Source organism: Sus scrofa, chromosome 8, assembly GCF_054392235.1.
Source record: "Sus scrofa isolate SSC_HxYL_T2T_F1_AM1 chromosome 8, Sscrofa_HxYL_maternal_Yorkshire_Landrace_v2.0, whole genome shotgun sequence".
NCBI classification, from domain to species: domain Eukaryota; kingdom Metazoa; phylum Chordata; class Mammalia; order Artiodactyla; family Suidae; genus Sus; species Sus scrofa.
Window position 1 is genome coordinate 133,721,814 of NC_139390.1, and position 20,791 is coordinate 133,742,604.

General features: G+C 36.9%; 1 long non-coding RNA gene across 2 annotated transcripts in view; it reads left to right on the top strand.

The window, feature by feature from the left end:
- LOC110261993 (uncharacterized) overlaps positions 1-20,791 on the top strand; it is a 517,032-nt gene that overhangs the window by 7,397 nt on the left and 488,844 nt on the right. Inside the window, exon 2 of one of the 2 annotated variants that reach the window (XR_014813365.1) lies at positions 6,819-6,888. This is a non-coding gene — a long non-coding RNA (uncharacterized LOC110261993). Of the gene's footprint in view, positions 1-6,747; positions 6,889-20,791 lie in introns of those variants that run through there. The other variant, XR_014813364.1, reaches the window with a different exon arrangement.

A 20,791-nucleotide genomic window follows, 5' to 3' on the forward strand; every position in this document is an offset into this window, starting at 1 on the left:
TTTTGAGGAAGACCTGTATTGCTATGAATTTCCATCTGAGCGCTGCTTTTATGGCATCCCATAGATTTTGAGTGCTTGTGTCTTCATTATCATTTGGCTCAAGTTATTTTTTAATTTCCTTCTTGATTTCCTCATTGACCCATTTGTTTTTTTGGTAGCATGTTGTTTAGTCTCCATATAGTAGGATTTTTCTCATTTTTTTCCTGTGGTTGATTTCTAGTTTCATGCCATTGTGGTCAGAGAAGATACTTGAAATAATTTCTATAGTCTTAAATTTACTGAGGTTAGCTTTGTGCCCCAGTATGTGATCAGTCCTTGAGAATGTTCCATGTGCACTTGAAAAGAAGGTATATTCTGATTTTTTTGGATATACGGTCCTGAAAATATTGATGAAGTCTAACTTTTCTATTGTGTCCTTTATGTTCTCCGTTGCCTTGTTGATTTTCGGTGGAGAGGATCTGTCCATTGATGTGAGTGGGGTGTTAAAGTCTCCTACTATGATTGTATTCCCATCAATTTCTCCTGTTATGTCTGTTAGTATTTGTTGTAGGTATCTGGGTGCTCCTATATAGGGTCATATGTATTGATGATTATAATATTCTCTTCTTGAATGGATCCTTTTACCATTAAATAATATCCTTCTTTGTCTTTCTTATGGCCTTCATTTTAAAGTCTATTTTGTCTGGTATGAGTATTGCAACTCCTGCTTTCTTGTCTTGTCCCTTGACATGAAATATCTTTTCCCATCCCCTTACTTTCAATCTGTATGTATTCTTTACCCTAAGGTGAGTAGGTGATTCTCTTGTAGACAGCAGATTGTAGGTTTTGCTTTTTTACCCAGTCTACCACTCTGTGTCTTTTGATTGGAACATTCAGTCCATTGACATTTAAGGTGATTATTGAGAGATATGTATTTATTGCCATTTTAAACCTTGTTTTCCAGTTGATTCTAAGTTTTTCCTTTCTTCCTTTCTCTTCTTTTTTTTTTTTTTTTTTGGTTGGATGATTTCCATTTATTTTATGCTTGAGTACTTTTGTTTTTGGTTTTGTGAATGTAATGTTTGGTTTTGATTTGTGGTTGCCCTGTTTTGTAAATATGTTAACCCCTTTCTGTATCTGCTTGCTCTAGCCTGATAGTCATATGGGTTCAAACACATTATTAAAAAAATAATATTTCCTTACTTTCCTTCCCCACATTCTATGATTTTGAAGTCTTTTTTTTTTTAATCTTCATTTTTGTTCTTTTGCTGTACCTTGTGTTTATCATCACTTTTATAGTAGTTTCCCCCTCCCCCACTCTTAGATCTGTACACTGGCTTATTTAAGTGATTGCGTTCCACTTGTGGTTTCCTCCACCCTATTTCTTCTTACTTCTTTTTTTATTTAGAGAAGCCCATTCAGTATTTCTTTTAGAATGGGTTTAGTATTGCTGTACTCTTTTAGCTTTTGTTTGATGGAGAAATTCTTTATTTCCCCTTCATTTTAAAAGATATTCTTGCTGGATAGAGTATTCTAGGCTTCAGTTTTTTTCCTTTCAGAACTTTAAATATATCTTGCCACTCCCTTCTGGCCTGTAGTGTTTCTGTAGAGAAATAAGCTGATAGCCTTATGGGGGTTCCCTTACAATTAATACTTTGTTTTTCTCCTGCTGCCTTTAGAATCCTCGCTTTATCTTTAATTTTTGCCATTTTTATTATAATATGTCTTTCTTGGTGTGGTCCTATTTGGTTTCATCTTGTTTGTGGCCGTCTCTGTTTCCTATGTCTTGATATCAGTTGCCTTTAGATTTGGAAAGTTTTCAGTCAAATTTCTTCAAATATATCTTCAATCCCCTTTTCTTTTTCTTCTCCTTCTGGAATTCCTGTTATGTGTAGATTGGCCTGCTTTATATTATCCCATAGATCTCTTATATTGCTTTTGTATTTTTTCATTTGGTTTTGTTTGCTGTCTTGATTGGGTGATTTCCATTATTCTATCTCCCAAGTTATTAATTCATTCCTCTGCACTATTCATCTGCTCTTTAATGCCTTTAGCTCAGTTTGCATCTCTACAAATGAATTTTATAATTTTTCCGTATTTCTCCTTATATTTTCTAGTTCATTTCTAAAGGAATGTGCATTACTGTTCATACTGGTGCTTAATTTCTTGATATTCAGTCTTAATTCCCTCAGTATTTTCACTATCTCCCTTTTGAACTCAATGTCTGTCAGACTGCAGAAGTTTGTTTCATTGTTTGCTGCTTCATGTTAATTCTGCTCCTTTAACTGGGAATGGTTTCTGAACTTCTTCATCTTGCTTATGTTTTCCTTTTTCCGTGATTTTACGGAAGCCAAACTGTAGTCTTGGGGGGGCTAATTCTATGAAAGAGCACCCCTTGTATTTTGTGGGGTGTTACTATTTATTTTTTTTGAATGGGAGTTTATTTGCTGTCTCTTTCTTTGTTGTGAGAAGGCTGCTATCCCCAAGGTGCTGATTGTGTTTCCAGGGAGAAAGAGGCAATGGGTAGGGCTAGTAGTCAGTGCTTGTTTGATGGGCTCTTAACTGCAACAAGGACTTGCAGGAGGGTGGCACAGGCTACTCCTAGTTGCAGGGCCCTGGGAAGCAGTAATGAGCCTTAGGCAGATTTACCAAGTGCCCAGAGAATTCGGCAGTGGCAGTACCAGGGTGTGTGAGTTCCCAGGGGAGTTGAGAGCAACAACAGGTAGCGTTCGATTGCAATTCCCTCCTCCAAGGTGATTGTAGCAGCAGGTGGTGTCTGCTCAGGGTCACCTAGTGGTAGTGGGCCACTCCCACCTCTGGAGTCAGTGATAAATGTGGTGGTTTGACCCCACAACCTGCAGACCATGCAAGAAGCACTCCGTCTCACTTAGCCCACATGGGAGGTGCTGCACAGTTTGCTCCTAGTTGCAGGATCCTGGGAAGTGACAGAGATCAAGCATGTGGGCCCTACCCAGAACGTTCAGCAATGGCAGCAGCAGGGCCAGTGTGTTCCCAGAGGTGTGAGAGCAACAACAGGTGGTGTTTGGTCACAATGCCCTCCTCTGTGGTGCCGCAAATGGTGCCGCAAGTGGTGTCTGTTCACAGACCCCTAGTGGTGGTGGCCCACACCCACTTCTGGAGTCCAAGATAACTGTGGTGGAATGCCCCTGCCACCTGCAGACCACGCAAGAAGCCTCCCATCCTGCTTAGCCCACGCAGGAGGTGCTGCATCAGCTGCTCCTTGTTGTAGGGTCCTGGGAAGGGACAGTGATCAAGTGTCTGGACACTTCCCAGAGTATTTGGCAGTGGCAGCTGCAGGGCGGGTGTGTTCCCGGTTCCCGGGAGGGTGTGAGCAAAAACATGTGGTACTTGGTTGCAATGCCTTTTTTTTTTTTTTTTTTTGCTGACCCCTGAGGTGAATGGAGTCACAGGTGGCGCTCACTAACAGGCCCCCAGTGTCCCTGACACCTGTAGATCATGCAAGAGGTACCATGTTGCACTTAGCCCCCTGCTGCCCTTAGCTTACAGAAGAGATCCCCACCCATAGCCTGCACAAGAAGCACCCAGTCTCCTGTAGCCCGAGAAAGTGGCTTCTTGCCACCTGTAGCCTGTGACTGAGGCGCCTCACCCTCTGAGAGCCTGCACACATTCTAGGGAGATTCCTCTGGTGGTCTGCTGCTCCTCTCACCCTCCCAACAATGGAGCCTTGCTTCTCCTATGAGCCCAGACCTTCTCCTGGGTTCCCTCTGCCATGGCATTCCACTCCCAAGCCTGTAGCATAGCACTCCCCCACCCATGGCACAGTGCTCCTTAGCCCCTCAGGCTGGCCCCACACAGCCAACTATAGTCCTCTGCCTGGGACTGACCTCCGGAGCCTAAGTCTCAGTGCCCACCCCTGCCTGAGCATCTCAGGCTGTGGCGTTCAGGCTGGTGGTGCAGATGATCTGTGTGGCTCTCACTCTACTTGCCCTCCTCAGACCAGCTGCTGTGATTTTCTCGGTGACTTTGAGGTCCCTCCGTCTTGACTGATCTCCCCATCAGTTAGGTGACTTCCCAGGGTGCGGGTCCTTTTTCTCTTTCACAGCTCCCTCTCAGGAATGCTAGTCCCCTCCTCTTTCCTTTTCTCTCTCTCTTTTTCTTTTGTTCTACCCAGTTATGTCAAGAGTTTCTTGCCTTTTTGGAGGTTTAAGTTTTTCTGCCAGCATTCAATAGGTGTTCTGTGTGAGTCGTTTTACATGTAGATGTGTTGTTTTGTTGTGTTTGTTGGAGAAGGTGAGCATGATGTCTTACTCCTCTGCCATCTTGATACACCCCCCAGTCAACATATTTTTGTAAAAATTTTGGAAAATACAAAAAAGCTCTTGCTCCAAAGTAAATTTTGCTAATAGTAGCAAACCTGAGAAACTACTCTTTACAGATTTGAGCATTTTTCTCTATCATTTCACATTCATAATAGTAAGTAGATATTTTTATCCTCCTAATAATTTTTTTATGTAAAAGTATATTTCCCAACATTTTCAATTATATTATTCTTTAGCATGACCTTTTTCATTGATATATAATATTTAACCATATATTGTCATAATCTATTGAACTAGTCAGCTAGATATGGCTATTAGATTGTTTTCAATCTTTGCACTTATTAAAAATGCTGAATATAAAATGCTGAAATTTTTAGCGATTGGAATATATCAGTGAATGAAACAGTCGAACATCTAGGACATCATGGAGCTTAAGTTCTAGTAGTGAGAAGACAAAATGATCCAGATAAGATTTATTCTTATTTATATAATTGCCATATGCTGAATTGTGTCCACCCCTGGATTCTGTGCTCTAAACCTCATTGTGACTATATTTGGAGAAAAGGCTTTCAGGATGTAATTAAGGTTAAATGAAAGAATATAAGGATAGGATAGATAATAACCTGATATGATTGGTGGCTTTGTGAGAAGTGATCTCTCTCTCTTTCTCTCTCCCTGTGTACACTGAGCAAAATCCATGGAGTGCGCAGTGAGGAGGCAGATGTTTGCACACCAGGAAAAAGGTGTCACCAGAACTTGACCATATTGACACCCTAATCTCAAACTTCCAGCCTCCAGAACAAAATATCATTGAGTAGGTATCTTAAACAACAAATTACTTATTTTCTCATAGTTCTGGAGGTTGGAAGCCTGAGATCAGGGTGTCATCCTGCTCAGGTTCTGGTGATAGCACTCTTCTTAATTTGTAGCTAGATACCTTTCTTTGTGTTCACATGGTCTTCCTCTGGTGCATGAGATTGGAGAGAGAGAGGGAGCTCTGGTTTCTATTCCTCTTCTTATAAAAGCACTAATTCCATCATGGGAGTCCTCATGGTCTCATCTAAACTTAATTACCTCCCAAAGTCCTTATCTCCAAATATCTTCAGATTGGGGCTTTTGAGGGAGAAATAAAATGCAGAATTTTGGACATGTTACTTTTTGAGATGCTTCTTAGACACTAAAGTAGAAAAGTTGGTTGGCAGTTGGATGTATGAGTTTGAAAATGAAGAAGTAGAATCTAGAAATCTAGGAATATAAATGGGAAGATGGGACAATAGGCAACACATATGGAGAGATTGGGGATAAAAAATGAAAATTATTCAAATGATTGAGTTATAGTCTACTCTGATATTTAAAGGCTGGAGAGTTGAAGAACCAGGAAAAGAGACTAAAAAAGAAAGTCCAGAATAATGGGAATAGTGACAGCAGTGAATGAAATATCCTGGAAACAAGTGGAAAAGTATTCCAAAAAGGAATGGTCAAATGTTGCCAACTGAGCAAGTTAAATGATCAATGCATTTATTAGTCACTGGAGGTCATTACTGGTGACCTTGACAAGAACAGTTTTAGGGAATCAGAAATGGCAAATCTTAGATGAGGTAGATTCTAGAAAAAATTAGAAAACACCAGTTGTATAGACAGTGCTTGAAGAAGTATTTTTGTAAAGAACATGTGATATATGTCAGCAATATCTAGAGAGAAGAGTTAAAAATGTTTTAAGATTTTTTCCCCACTTATTTTCATGTTAATTTATTCTTTGAAATGGGAGAAACCATAGCAGTGTTGATATTCCAATGGAAATGATGCAATGGAGAGAGAAAATTGATCATGTAGGAGAGAAAGAAGACAATTGCTAAAGTATTGTCCTTAGACAAGTGAGAGGGAATGGAGGGACGGGTCATTATCTAGAAGCACATAAATTCATCCCTAAAAATAAGGAAAGAGACAACGAAGAGTATATGGGTTCTGCGGATATCAGTGTGAGCATGCTTGTTTCCTATATTTGGCAGTATTGAGAATGATTTCTTTTTAAAAATAGTATAAACTTCACGTTATCCTGTTGGTAGGCCTAGGAGCTATTAGGTCAATCAGTGGACTTAGGATTTAGCTCCAACTTTTGGCCAGTTTAAGTTAGGTGGCTTGCATTAAAAAAAAGTGGAAGAATGAAACAATTCACAGAAATAGCCAAAAATATTTTAAAAGTAGACCATTTAACCTCAGAAATAGATAACTCTGATATGACATTCTCAGCTTTACACTGAACATTTAGCAACTAGGTTCTGTGAGAGTCCCACGAATCCATCTAAACATGAGCTAATTTGCTTAGAAGTCTATTCTTGATATCATATGGTCCATACCTAAGTCATGTGGTGTATGGATGTGTGTGCATGCATGCCCAAATGTTGGTTCGCCTTTGAATGTTATTATGGGAACTTCTATTTCTGACCATGACAAAATAGAGTATATCAGATTCACTATCCTAATGACAGCAACCGTAAAAGCTAGACTAAAATAATACTTAAAAAATTGTGTTTACAGACACCAGAGAGCCATCAAGGCAGCCAGATCTGGATGGGGAAAATTTCTTCAGAGAAGGAAACACAGTGAGGTGAGATCCATATTTTCTTTTTGGAGCATTTTGCTTATTCTCTATAATGAACATAAATGCCAAGTAAAAGCTGTCATCCTAGAACCTGTGGCAGTTTCTGAGGGCTTTGAGTTATCTAGGTAAAAATGAGAGCTTAGGGCTACCAACGCAATTATGACTTGAAGAGTCAGAGTCTTAGGGAAAAGAAAACTATAGAAAAGTAAATGTGCTGTTTTTCCTGCAATTTCCTTTTGAGACATTTGCTTATTCTTAATTGCATACTCCCAGGGTAAGTTATTGAGAATCTAAGCAGAATATAGTTGATAATTAAAGGATAACATTTTAAGAAAGGAGTACAAGAGATTAATGTAGCTGGAGAGACAAAAATTGGATCTCGGACTTATCAAATAGTAGGAACTCTGGTAAGCAACCCAGACTTTCAGTTGATATTCCTTCTTTGGTAATGCCCTAACACTAAGAGAAATCTAGATATAGGCCAGTCCCCACCATTGAGAGATCTAGTTAGAAGTAATTGTGGCGAACTGCCCATATTCTATGCATTATCCAGAAATAAACTGATAAAAAAATCAAAGCCAAAACACAAATTATAAAATAAATCATAGATAAAAAACATATTACCTTCGAGGAACAAATAATAAAATTAATGGCCAATGTTTCATCAGTAAACATGGAAACCAGACAATACAATGACATATTGATATATTAAAGTGCTAAAAGAACTGGCAAATTGGAATGCTATACACACTGAAAATCAGCTTCAAATATGAAGTGAAATAAAGACATTTTCAGAAAAAAATGAGGGAAATTGTACTAATAGTCTTTGTAAAATAAATACTGAAAAGTATTTTACAGGATAAAAGTAAGATGACTTTGGATTGTTGTAGATTGTAAAATTGCCCAAAATGTGTACATCTTCCTGCATATACCTCCTTGCAATTTGTCATTGAAGATTCTCCTACTAAGATATAAGTCAATTTTTATACCACCAATTGAATCTATTTGCCAGATTTTTATGGATAAATTGGGTAACCAATCCAAATTTATGTTTTGAAGTTCTAACCACCAGTACCTTAGAATATGACCTAATTGTGAGTTAAGATTTTACATAGGTAATCAGTTAAAATGAGGTCTTTAGGGTGGGCCCTAATCCAATGTAACTAGTTTCCTTAAATAAGGGAAATTTGGACATAGAGATATGTATAATGGGAAGACAATGGGAAGAGGCACATGGAGAAGATAGCCATTTACAAGCCGAGGAGAACAGTCTAGAGCAGATTCTTCACTCAAGGCCTATAGAAGAATAAACCCTGTCAACATCTTGATTGTGGATTTCTAGCCTCTAGAAATATGAGAGAATAAATTTCTGTTGTTTCAGTTAGCCAGTGTGTGTTATTTTGTTGCAGCAGCCCTAGCAAACTAATACACTTATATACTACTTTGGCCATTGCAAATTGGCAAACATGACACAGAAGCTTGAAAAAGGCTATAAGTTACTCTAGTTGTCCTTTGCGACTCCAAAACTGGCATGTGAAAAATGGTGGGGTGACCTAGTGGAGGACGAACTACCACACGGAATAAAGTCTCAACAGAAATAAATCCTAGAGCAGTGAGTCTACTGTTAGCACAAGTCTGTGTGCCCAATGCACAGTGAGGCCATACAAACCAAAATGTAGGAATTTGGAGCATAGAAAGGTTTATAGCAGGGCCATGTAAAGAGACAGGTGACTCATGTCCCCCAAATATCTCAAACTCCTGGAACCAAAATTGTAAAGCATTTTAAAAGCCAGGGGTAGGGGGTAGGTTGTTTCACACTTCTTGGTGTAGAAATCTTTCATTTACAGCTGTCCACAAAGGTCAGGTCATGATGTTTCTATAAACCTCCAACAAGAGCCATGTTATACTTCAGAGAGGACCTAAAGCAGAGCATATGGGGGAAGGGCCTGCCCTAGGAAGTCCCCATAGGGTCCTGCTCAGTTACACTACCAGCTACCTGATAGGTGAGGCAGGCCCTTCTAGATCATCCTGCAATCAATTGATCTGCACCTGACTTCTGAAGCGTGGGAAAACCTGGCTGCCAGCTGAGCCAGACCGCAATAGGGCTGATACACAGAAACGTGAGCCCAGGAGAACAGTTGTTTTAAGCCGATAACTAAAATTTGAGCTTGTCTGTTTTATACCAAAATCTAATAAGAGGTACTCAGAATTACGAAAATTCAGGCGAGGAAGAAGAGCCATGGAAAACATAAATACGTGAGTAAATACCACTTACTTTTGGCTCTCTAAAACAAAACCAGTAATATTTTTTGTGGTTGGAAATATATGTCAGATAGAATAAAATGAAAAATAGCCTCAAAGTGACATGATTATAAATAAAGGTGAAGTATTATAAGGTGCTTGCATTTTTGAATTTTGCATTTGTTTGTGTATTTAGGAAGATATTCTCCACAATAACATAAATATTTGTTTTCTTGTTTTGATATTTATTTACATAATTATGGAGAAAACATATACTTTGATATTTTCTTCTAATTTGACAATTTTATGCATTTGTTTTTTCAAATTCAGTTTTATCCAATTACCTACACCTTATTTTGGGGAACAATATAAAAAACATATGTTGATTTTTTTTTTTTGCTTTTTTAGGGCCACACCCACAGCATATGGAGGTCCCCAGGCTAGGGTTCCAATCAAAGCTACAGCTGCTGGCCTATGCCACAGCCATAGCAGCGCCAGATCTGAGCCATGTCTGTGACCTGCACCACAGCTCATGGAAATGCTGGATCCTTAACGCACTGAGCGAGGCCAGGGATCGACCCTGCAACCTCCTGGTTCCTAGTCGGATTCCCTTCTGCTGTGCTATGACGAGAACTCCAAAATTGCCTTCTTTTTAAATGTACTTAAGATGTACATTTTTATATATATTACATTTTGTATGTAGGAATGATGTCATTTAAAATTATTCCTTTTCTTTCATTTCCTTCAATAAGTCATTACGTCCTACGAGTAAAACTGCAACAATTTCTATTGAAGTTTCCAATGAATTTCACTCTCCTGGACATCATTTCATATTTTATATTTTATAACTGATCTTCCTATTAATACTAAAATAAACGTTCTTCCTTTTTTTAATGCTGACTCTCTGTTTAAAAACGTTGCCTGTACTAGATCATTAATTAGACCTACATGTAAAAACCTTTGTTGTGCGTGCATACATTTTTTCTTAGTTTGTCTGTTGGAAACAATTCTTCATGAGTCTTGCACATTTCTGTATGTCTTCCGAACAGAGGCATTGACAGTTTTATTCTAGACTATCTTTCCAGGAGTATTTTTTTAATAGCAAACTGCTTTTAAAGATAGAGATTGTAGCTCTGCCTGGAGCAGAGGTAGATTTGTGCATTGTCCAGGATAATAAAGATAATGTCTCTCTGTCAGGTCAAATTAGGGCAAGTTTTCTAACAGCCCCATTCAAATATTAGGATTTCCTAGGTTTGGGGTTCCTCAGTGAAATAAACTACCTGCATTCATCTGGATTTTTCTTTATAATATCAGTGGCACTTGGGGATAAGCAGAGGCAAAACAAACGTGAAATTTAAAATACCTGCTATGTCGTAAGTAAAAATGTCCTTTGACTCAACAGCTGTCAAAGGACAGCAGGATAACTTGTTTGCTTGAAACTAGAGTATATATAATTCTAGGCTATTCTAATTCTTACTGCAGTGCTTCAGCCTGGCTGATTTCCTTAGGTGACCCCACCCAAGTAAGACTACCCTTATCTGTGGAATTGGCCTCAGAGTTTTCTACTGGACTTTTACAATAATGCTAAAAATCCTAAGGTTCCATGGTTATGTGACACTGAAACCATATAAAAATCATTTCTTTTTATAAAAGTTAATATATAATTGACATAAACAGTGTGTAAATTTCAAGGGTACAACAAGTTGATTTGATATGTCATAGTATATAAATATATTCATGAGGCCTTAGTGACCAGTTACCAATCTTGGTTCTGGCTCTGTATGTGTTGTTCATAATATGTGTGATTTTGAGCAAGATCACAATGTATCTATGAGTCTCACTTTCATTCTTGGCAAAAAATATGAAAGCTACTAGAATAGTAGATGATCCCTGATTAGGCAGAGGTAGTTTCTACTTCTGCCTTGGCTCTATCCTTTCTTGTTAGTTGGCACCCTTGATTTTCAGACTCTCACAAGACTCATTCCTTTAATTCTTCCATATCTTTCCTCAAACATGTCCATGCCAGTGTAGTGTTCCTTAACCAGGCCATTAAAAACAACTTATCTGAAAATAAACAAACAAACAAACAAACAAACAAATCAGGAGCTCCCTTAGTGGCGCAGCAGAAATGAATCCGACTAGGAACCATGAGGTTGGGGCTTCAATCCCTGGCCTCGCTCAATGGGGTAAGGATCTGGGATTGCCGTGAGCTGTGGTGTAGGTCGCAGACGTGGCTTGGATCTGGAGTGGCTGTGGCTCTGGCAAAGGCTGGCAGCTGTAGCTCCAATTAGACCCCTAGCCCGGGAACCTCCATATGCCATGGGTGCAGCCCTAAAAAGACAAAGGAAAAAAAAAAAAAAAAACACAAACAACAACAAAAAAACAACTCTTCTGGCTCCACCTTTTCATTTTAAGTCCCTTTACCCTGTTTCTTACTAGAAACTGCATTGTATATATTTTACATCTCTACTTTTTGTTTTCTAGCATTTACACGGCATGAGGGCTAGAACTTTTGTAAGTTTACTGTTTTATTTCTCATGCCCAGAGCCATGTTCAGCACATGGTAAACACTCAATATAAATTTGTTGAGTGAAGGAATTAATGCATAAGAAAATATTTGTGAAAAGTAAATGAAGGAATATGCAGGAGACTAAAGATGGAATATGTTCCTGGTGTTCTATTATTATCATCTTTTAATCATGGATGAAGAATTCCTTACAGGTGAATAACACAGATGAAGAGTTGTAATGATAGAATACCATGAAAATGTTTCATTTTCAGTCTCCGATATATATTTCACTTAGTTTTCCCAAATATTAATTCGTTCAACAAATTTGTATTAAGTACTTGTTATTCTTTCCCAGTGGGTCCCTCTCATTGTTAGGGCTCCAATGTGCCTGTGTGGTCTTTGATTAAATGGAACTGTGAAATTATACCAGTCAATGATGCGAAATAGGGCCAGTGAATAAAACCAGATATTGTGCCTGATTTCTCCAAAAAAAGGATTTTGATTCATCTTTCAATTGCAGCAGTAATAGAGGTTCAAGAAAGAGAGGCCACCCACTGGGAATGAAGGAGTTGGGACAGAGGTAGCAAGTAAGCATTTTGTTTTCTATAAAAGATGAGTTAAGAAATGATAGATTAAATGGTGAAGACCCAGGAATGAAAATGAGGACAATTCTCCCATTTCCCTATTAAGATGAAGCCTGTGCTCTTGGCAAGCTACAGTAATGGACCCCAGGAGGGCCTGAAAACAAAGCACATGACTGAGGACCTGGGGAAGTTAAGAGTCTGTATGGGTTCCACGTAACTGAGCTTGGCCTAGGCTTTGGCACTTTGTAATAGGTTTCTCTACTCTCAGCCTCATGAGTAACACAGGGAAACATACAACATTTAAAAAATGAAAGTTTTCCTTTTCTAGACATAAGATCTAGATGTAATATTGTAGATTATTGCAATCTGTTAGAACACTTCTATAATTTTTTTTGATTTTGTTTTGTTTTGAATTCTTGCTAGGGAGTATCTTAGTAATAACCTCATTAAGCAGCAGTAGGTACAAAGGTTGTTCCATTCTTTCTCTGGAACTAGGCAAATGTCATCTACTCAAGTATTAGCTGCTTCAATACCAATTTGAGTTTGAAACTGGGCTTTGGGTTAGTGGTATTTAAATTTGTTGGTGGTCATAAACCCTTTTAAAAATTTTATTTTAGCCCAGGAAAAATGCACACATTTATGTAATTTTTGGCATATAATTTCAGGACTAGAGACCTCCTAATACCTATGAATCTGAGGAAGCCGCCACAATTTTAGTTTGTTCTATATGAAGGCTGAAGTCCATACTGCTTTAGTTGGCCTTGGTCAGTGGCCCCATAAATGTTTTTGTCACAAAGTGATTTCCCCATTGGTGTCACTCCCTAGATCTCTTGAGTTTCTCCAAAACAATGGCAGTTGTACATCCATGAATTAACTTGGATTACCTCTCTTCTTCATCTGTCAGCTCGGAGTTCCATAGGGCTCAGACAAAACAGATTCCCCGTAAACATCTCTGGTTACAAATATCTCTGGTTTATACCTCTATGGCCCCTCCCTGCCCTATTACTTTTGATGTGACCATGTCTGGGACAGAAAAAGGCTGTGACATCAATTTTTGATTTGATGGTCTGTTGTTTGCTCTATCCCTAGTCTTAATTTCTTCCTCTAGTAAGATGGTCTAGACTCCTTTTAAGATCTAAAAGCTAACTAGTAGAATGAGTACTAAATTTTTATCGAAAGCTGGGTGGAACCTCTTGTCAGGGGAAGCATGATAACTCAAAATGTTTTAAGTTGCTGTATTAATAAATTTTTTGTGCAATCTAGCACTTACACATGCATATGTTTCCAAGCTGTCTGTATGGTTGTGCAGAATGTTTATTGGATAGAGTGAATCCACATATATGACTGTGTATTACAGATTACCCTAAAGAGTTATCTGTTTAATCATGCAAATTCATTTTGTCTTTTCAGCCAGATCTATACTTATTAAGGCCAGTATTTTCAAACAATATACATAGCAATGAGAGAATAAATATTATAATTATTAAATTTTTTCTTATTGACTGAAATGCAGTACTGTTAAATTAGCATAATATTGTCTCATTAACTTTTACTCAGTCAGTAAGAATTGCAATAAAACAAAGAGACTTCATTTAATTCCAGTAGATGTTTTCAGGTAGTTAAAAACAGAAAAAAAAAAACAATTAGAAAAATCTTGATTATTTGGTTTTTATTTTTCCCTTTAAAACTAAAGTTAATCTTTACCATATCATATATTTAATATTATCTTAGCTCTAATCATATTATTGATTCATTTATTTTGAATTTTTTGTCTTTTTAAGTGGCCTAAAATATGAACCATGATTTCTGTTTATTGTTAAATGTTTCTCTGACCTTCATCTGTGATATTTACTGAATGAAAAATATTTTAACATTTTTACTGGAAATGCTTACCTGCTTTTAATTCATTTTGCAATAATTAGATTTATTTGGTCTGCATGAAAGCTACTTATCGTGGCCAATTGTAGCAAGTATACAGTGAGATAGTACAAAAAATTGGGTTTGAATCCTAACATTGTCTCTCAATTAATTAGGACTTTTTGGGTTGTCATTTACAGAAAATCCATCCCAAACAGACTCAAGCAAAAGAATAAAAAATAAAGATAGAGGGGAGATTTATTAGTGATTTGATTTTTTTTTTTTTTTTGTCTTTTTAGGGCTGTACCCACGGCATATGGAGGTTCCCAGGCTAGGGGTCCAATTAGAGATGTAGCCTCTGGCCTATGCCACAGCCACAGCCACGTCAGATCTGAGCCGCATCTGCCACTTATGCCACAGCTCACTGGCAATGCCGGATCTGTAACCTGCTGAGTGAGGCCAGGGATTGAACCCATAACCTCATGGTTCCTAGTTGGATTTGTTTCCGCTACACCACAACAGGAACTCTACTGTTAGTGATTAAACTTTACTTACTTTTCAAATGCTGTAGTTAACTATTGGTTCTCTCCCTGTAGCAACTTATTTTTCATCCGTTGGGCTAAATTCTCTGGCAAGCTCTTTTTTTTGTGAGACAATAACTAACAGCTCCTGGTTCATTTTGGAGTTTACCAGAATTAGAAAGAATGTATTTTTGTAGCTCAAATAAAAGTTAGGTTCATTTTTGGTCCTAGGTTATGAACTCATTTCTGAACCAAAAACTTTGGCTTGGGAATTGAAATGCTCTGATTGGCCAAGCCTAATTTATATATTCAGCCCCTAAACTGACAAAAGTGGTAGTCAGCTCTATCTGAAGCCCACAGATCTGGTGAATTGAACCTGGGTGGTCAGGTTCCAGAGGAAAATTGGTTTAAAATTATCAAAAGAAAGTAAGAAAGATGCAGGACTGGCAAAAACAACAGATGCACACTATAGCTCAACTATTGTCTGTGCAACCTTAAGCAAGTTACTTCATCCTTCGGGTTTCTTTTTTTTTTTTTTTTGGTCTTTTTGCCTTTCTAGGGCCGCTCCCATGGCACATGGAGGTTCCGGGTTAGGGGTCCAATCAGAGCTGTAGCCGCCAGCCTACACCACAGCCACAGCAACGCTGGACCCAAGCTGCGTCTGCAACCTATACCATAGCTCACGGCAACGCCAGATCCTTAACCCACTGAACAAGGCTAGGGATCAAACCTGCAACCTTATCGTTCCCAGTCGGATTCGTTAACCACTGAGCCACATGGGAACTCCGAATTTTTCTATCATATAATATCTACCTTTCAGAATTTTATGACCATTAAATGAGATAAATAATATATCTATTATATGTTAATCATTAATTAGCATATATAATAAAATTCATTATCAGTTAATCATTACACCATATATACACCATAATATATTATATATATATATATATATATATATATATATATATATAAAGTTTCTCTTTGCTTTAAAAAAAATACTAGGATTCTCTTCGCTTTCTTCTTTAAAACTGTTTTATTGCAGTATGGTTGATTTCCAATGTTGTGTTAATTTCTGTTATACAAAGTTTCACTTTCCATTCATATCTGGCTACACTGCTTGCTCTTACCCCAGTATCAGATGTACAGTGGAATTATATTCTGTCTAAAACATAAATGCCTCTCAAAATTTTGGTGAGCTTGTTAAAATATTTATTTCTCTCTTTTTCCTTCCTTTGCTAGCCTTCCTTCCTGCTTTCTTTTCTCCTACTCTCTGTACTATCTGCAATCATTACATTAGTTGATGAGAGCAAACAGGATGAATTCCAAGTTCTAACCTAAAGATTGCGTAATTAAAGCACTCTGAATATAAAGTTTAGTGGTGGTAATTGTGAAAAAGCACATTTAGCATTGCCCCTATAATTTGAACAACAGTAATATCAATGTTTTTCAAATGAATGATTTCTTATTTTAATATAAGTACAATTATTTGTACTTATCCTAGGTCAATTCATGGTAGTTTACATTATACTTAGTTTAAAACGTTTACTGAGAAATGACCTAAATTAAATCAGTAATTCTTTCTGTGCCACTGCTATTAGGTTCAGTTACTTGAGGACAGAGAATTAATATTACGGCTAACAATAGCTACTTATATAACATTATATCTTAATGAGGTTGAAGTGTTAACATTGGCTGGAGTTATGTCATGAAACTAGTACACATTAATTGAAAAACTATGTTATTATCACACCCTGAATCAAATAGTCCAGACTCCTTGACAAGGACATAATTTAAAAGTGAAGCCCCATGGCATCAACTGGGAGAACCCAAATGAACCTTGAAAAATTTCAAAGATTCATTAGTTCTCTAATGCAATTATGTGGAAATTAATTTGAACTTTCAAACGGATTTTAACAAAGCATTGTCCATGCTATGTGAGGCTACCTACTATAAAGAGAAAGAGACAAACAATAAAAAAGTTAAAAATTTAAAAAGGATAATATCTGTTTACTACACTTAGGCTGATTTAGTTTTCGTTGCATAAAATAATGTAATTTGAATTTGAGCAAAGTGTTTGCCTATTGAATTTCTTCTTCTTCTGGACATTTTGTTTTTTTTTTTTTTTTTTTTTTTTTTATTAAATTTTATTTTATTTTCCCACTGTACAGCAAGGGGGTCAGGTTATCCTTACATGTATACATTACAATTACAGTTTTTCCCCCCACCATTTCTTCTGTTGCAACATGAGTATCTAGACATAGTTCTCAATGCTATTCAGCGGGATCTCCTTGTAAATCTATTCTACGTTGTGACTGATAAGCCCAAGCTCCCGATCCCTCCCACTCCCTCCCCCTCCCATCAGGCAACCACAAGTCTCTTCTCCAAGTCCATGATTGATTTTCTTTTCTGAGGAGATGTTCATTTGTGCTGGATATTAGATTCCAGTTATAAGTGATGTCATATGGTATTTGTCTTTGTCTTTCTGGCTCATTTCACTCAGTATGAGATTCTCTAGTTCCATCCATGTTGCTGCAAATGGCATGATGTCATCCTTTTTAATGGCTGAGTAGTATTCCATCGTGTATATATACCACATCTTCCGAATCCAATCCTCTGTCGATGGACATTTGGATTGTTTCCATGTCCTGGCTATTGTGAATAGTGCTGCAATGAACATGCGGGTGCATGTGTCTCTTTTAAGTAGAGCTTTGCTTCTGGACATTTTGAATGTATACTTTAGCAAGTTGTTTCTTCATATCATCTATATATTTTATGGAGAACAATTCAATACTTTATAAGAAATGCCAATTTTAAATGAAATGAAATCTCATTTTAAAAAATATGGTAGGCGTTCCCGTTGTGGCTCAGTGATTAACGATTCCACCTGGGAACCATGGGGTTGTAGGTTCGGTCCCTGGCCTTGCTCAGTAAGTTGAGGATCTGGCGTTGTCATGGGCTGTGGTGTGGGTTGCAGACCTGGCTTGAATCTGGCGTTGCTGTGGCTCTGGCGTAGGCCAGCGGCTGCAGCTCCGATTAGACCCCTAGTCTGGGAACATCCATACGCTGTGGGAGTGGTCCTAGAAAAGGCAAAAAGAAAAAAATATATAAATAAAAATAAGTAAATAAATAAATATGGTAAAACCTAAAAATTCTCTTTAATTTGATGAAACATTTGTACTTAAATAAAAATATATCTTAATCAAATCAAATACCAATTTGTGTTTCCTGCTTTACTCTACTGGAGAGTGAGGTATCACTTTTATTTTTAAAAGTGTTTGCAATCTCAGGTATTTAGAACAGCAATTCTGAGCATTGGTTGTGCTGGTATTTATTTATAGTTAAAGAAGGAGTAGGGTTGGAGGTTGGAAGTGGAGCTCCTTAGAACGTCCATTAAAAATGTCATTAATGTCAAAAATGCCATTTCACACGAGGCTTGGATCTGGCGTTGCTGTGGAGAGCTGGCAGCTACAGCTTGGATTCTAACCCTAGCCTGGGAAGTACCATATGCTGTGGGTGTGACCCTAAAAAGCAAAAAAAAAAAAAAAAAAAAAAGAAAAAGAAAAAGTCATTAAGTGTTCTAAAATTTTTGTCTGATTGCCAAATTCATCTCTCTCGCTCTTTTTCTTTCTCTAGCTGTTTTATTCAAGGAACTTCTATATTGGGAATGTGTACACCCAATTTAGTATCCTGTATTCCTTATTATTCTTTCTTTTTTGTCTTTTTAATTTTAATTTTAATTAAAAAAATTTTTTTTTTTTTGTCTTTTTGCTATTTCTTAGGCCGCTCCCGCGGCATATGGAGATTCTCAGGCCAGGGATCTACGCCAGAGCCACAGCAACGCGGGATCCAAGCCGCGTCTGCAACCTACACCACAGCTCACGGCAACACCAGAGCCTTAACCCACTGAGCAGGGGCAGGGATCAAACCCGTCACCTCATGGTTCCTAGTCGGATTCGTTAACCACTGCGCCACGACGGGAACTCCCTGTTTTTATTTTTAAATCCTACATTGTAGCATATTTCCTTGCTTTTGTCTTCCAAACCTTCTACTAATTAAAAAAACTATTCGGGAAATTTTGTTGCAAAGTTGTAAAATCAGAATAGTCAAGCCAGGCTTGAAGAACATACCTGGTATATTGGTGTATTGATAGTCAATATTAACAACTAGAATAAATCCATAGTAATGAAAACAGTGTGATAAGAATACTAGACTGATAAATCAAAAACGAGAGTGCAATAGTAGCACTGGAGTGTGATTGAAAAAGCAATCGCTGAGCCATGTAACATGAAATACTGACAAAGTGTTAAAAGAAGCCAGTCACAAGAGTTTATACTGTATAAATAAAATGAAATAGACAGAACTAATCAGCATCAGTTATATATATATATTTAATTAATATAATTATATATATTAATATATATATAATTATATTGCTGTGAAGAGAGAGCCAAACTGGAAGTGAGGATGACAGGAGCTTCTGTGGTACTGTTAATATTCTGTCTCTTGGTATTTATTTCATCACAGGCATTTACTCACTTTGTTAAAAGCATTGAGCTGGCTGTACAACTTTTGATTTAAGCACTATTTTGCATGTAGGTTATATTTAGTTTAAAATACTTTATCAATTTCCAAGAAGTCTTTTTAACTTTCTTTTTATTTTTCATATGAGCTTGTTCTTGTTTTATAGATATATGCTCTCCTTGATGCTCTAATCAAAGTGAAAATTTAAGATATTTAAACTTTCCTATGTGCCTAGGATTTTCAGTTTTCTCTAGATGTTTTTTTTTTCTATTTTTTTCCCCTGTAGATCATATCAGATATCTGTTGACAAATGGTTTCTATTCCTATTCAAAATGAGTCAGTGGAAAGAATAACAACGCAAGGGAAGGCTTATTTACCAGCAAAAATTGGATTAGGGCAAGTGAACAATTAACAAATTACTTTGTTGGCATTTCCCAAAAGAACAGCTTAAAAAGGCTGCTCTTTGAAACACACTTTGATCTGTTTTTCCTCAAGTAATTCATTGAATTTACTTTGAAAATAAATGTGTTTTTGGTTTGTTTGTCCAAGATTGAAGCCTACACACTGGTTGTTTCCTTCTACAGTTGATAGTGATTATTGGTTTCATGCCTAGGTATAGAATATGTTGTATAGGGACTTTGAATACTGTTGCAATTCATTCTCCAACTTTAGACCTACATCGTACGTCTGCATCCTATCCTGTCCTAGACTCTCTCCAGAATTCTTTTTAGGAGAGAGATTCTTTCCTGGGTTATAATCTCCCTGTGCTTATTCCAATTTGCAAAACCTTCACTTTGCTTCTTTAGTCACTGCACTTCCATTCATACTAATTTTCCAGAAAATACTTGAAATCTTTTGATGGTCTTTCACTGACATGGGTTTATATATTTAAAATCATTTTACTATCATCTTTATAGTGTCTTTGGAAGGAGAGTATAAATGTATTTAATGTTGAATTTTTAACTTTGAATCACAAGTCATATAAACATATTGTAAACATGTCTTTATGTGCATGTACACATGTATGTGTTATAGTTAAAAGAAGACTGTTTAGACTCAAAAGATACACCTGAACTTAAGTTTCACTACAACCATATATCAAGCAGTTGACTGCAGCCAAGTAACTAATAGCTCTGAGCTTAATTTGTTAATCTAAAACATGTTAATCTAAAACAAACTGATCACATAAATTTTTGAAATGTTACATGGTTGTGAATAATTTATTATTTTGTCTTTATTGAGAACATATCATTATCTAAGCAAAACATAGTAGTATTTTGTATAATTAAAAATCTTTGTTCACATTTAAGACAGTAGTAATTGATGTCATGTAGATTTCATTCTTGCTAGTAGTGCTATTATAATAATGAAGTTATTCTATCTATTCTATAATATTTTCTCTAAGCAATTAGTAAAATATAGTCTCCCTATCTCTATTTAGTGTATTCATTTATCTTTACATGTTGCATAACCCTTAAGACTAAAATGAATGCATAATTTTTTTTAACTTAGAAGATTGTTATTATGAGAATCAAAAATATGTACACATTTAATATATGAGTAATGTGGTTATTCTTTACTATGTTAATTAAGCTAAAATGGAACCATGCCTCCAAGAATTTTGTTCCTTGTATGATTCTTGATTAAGATTGTGTGTAAGAGCCACTATG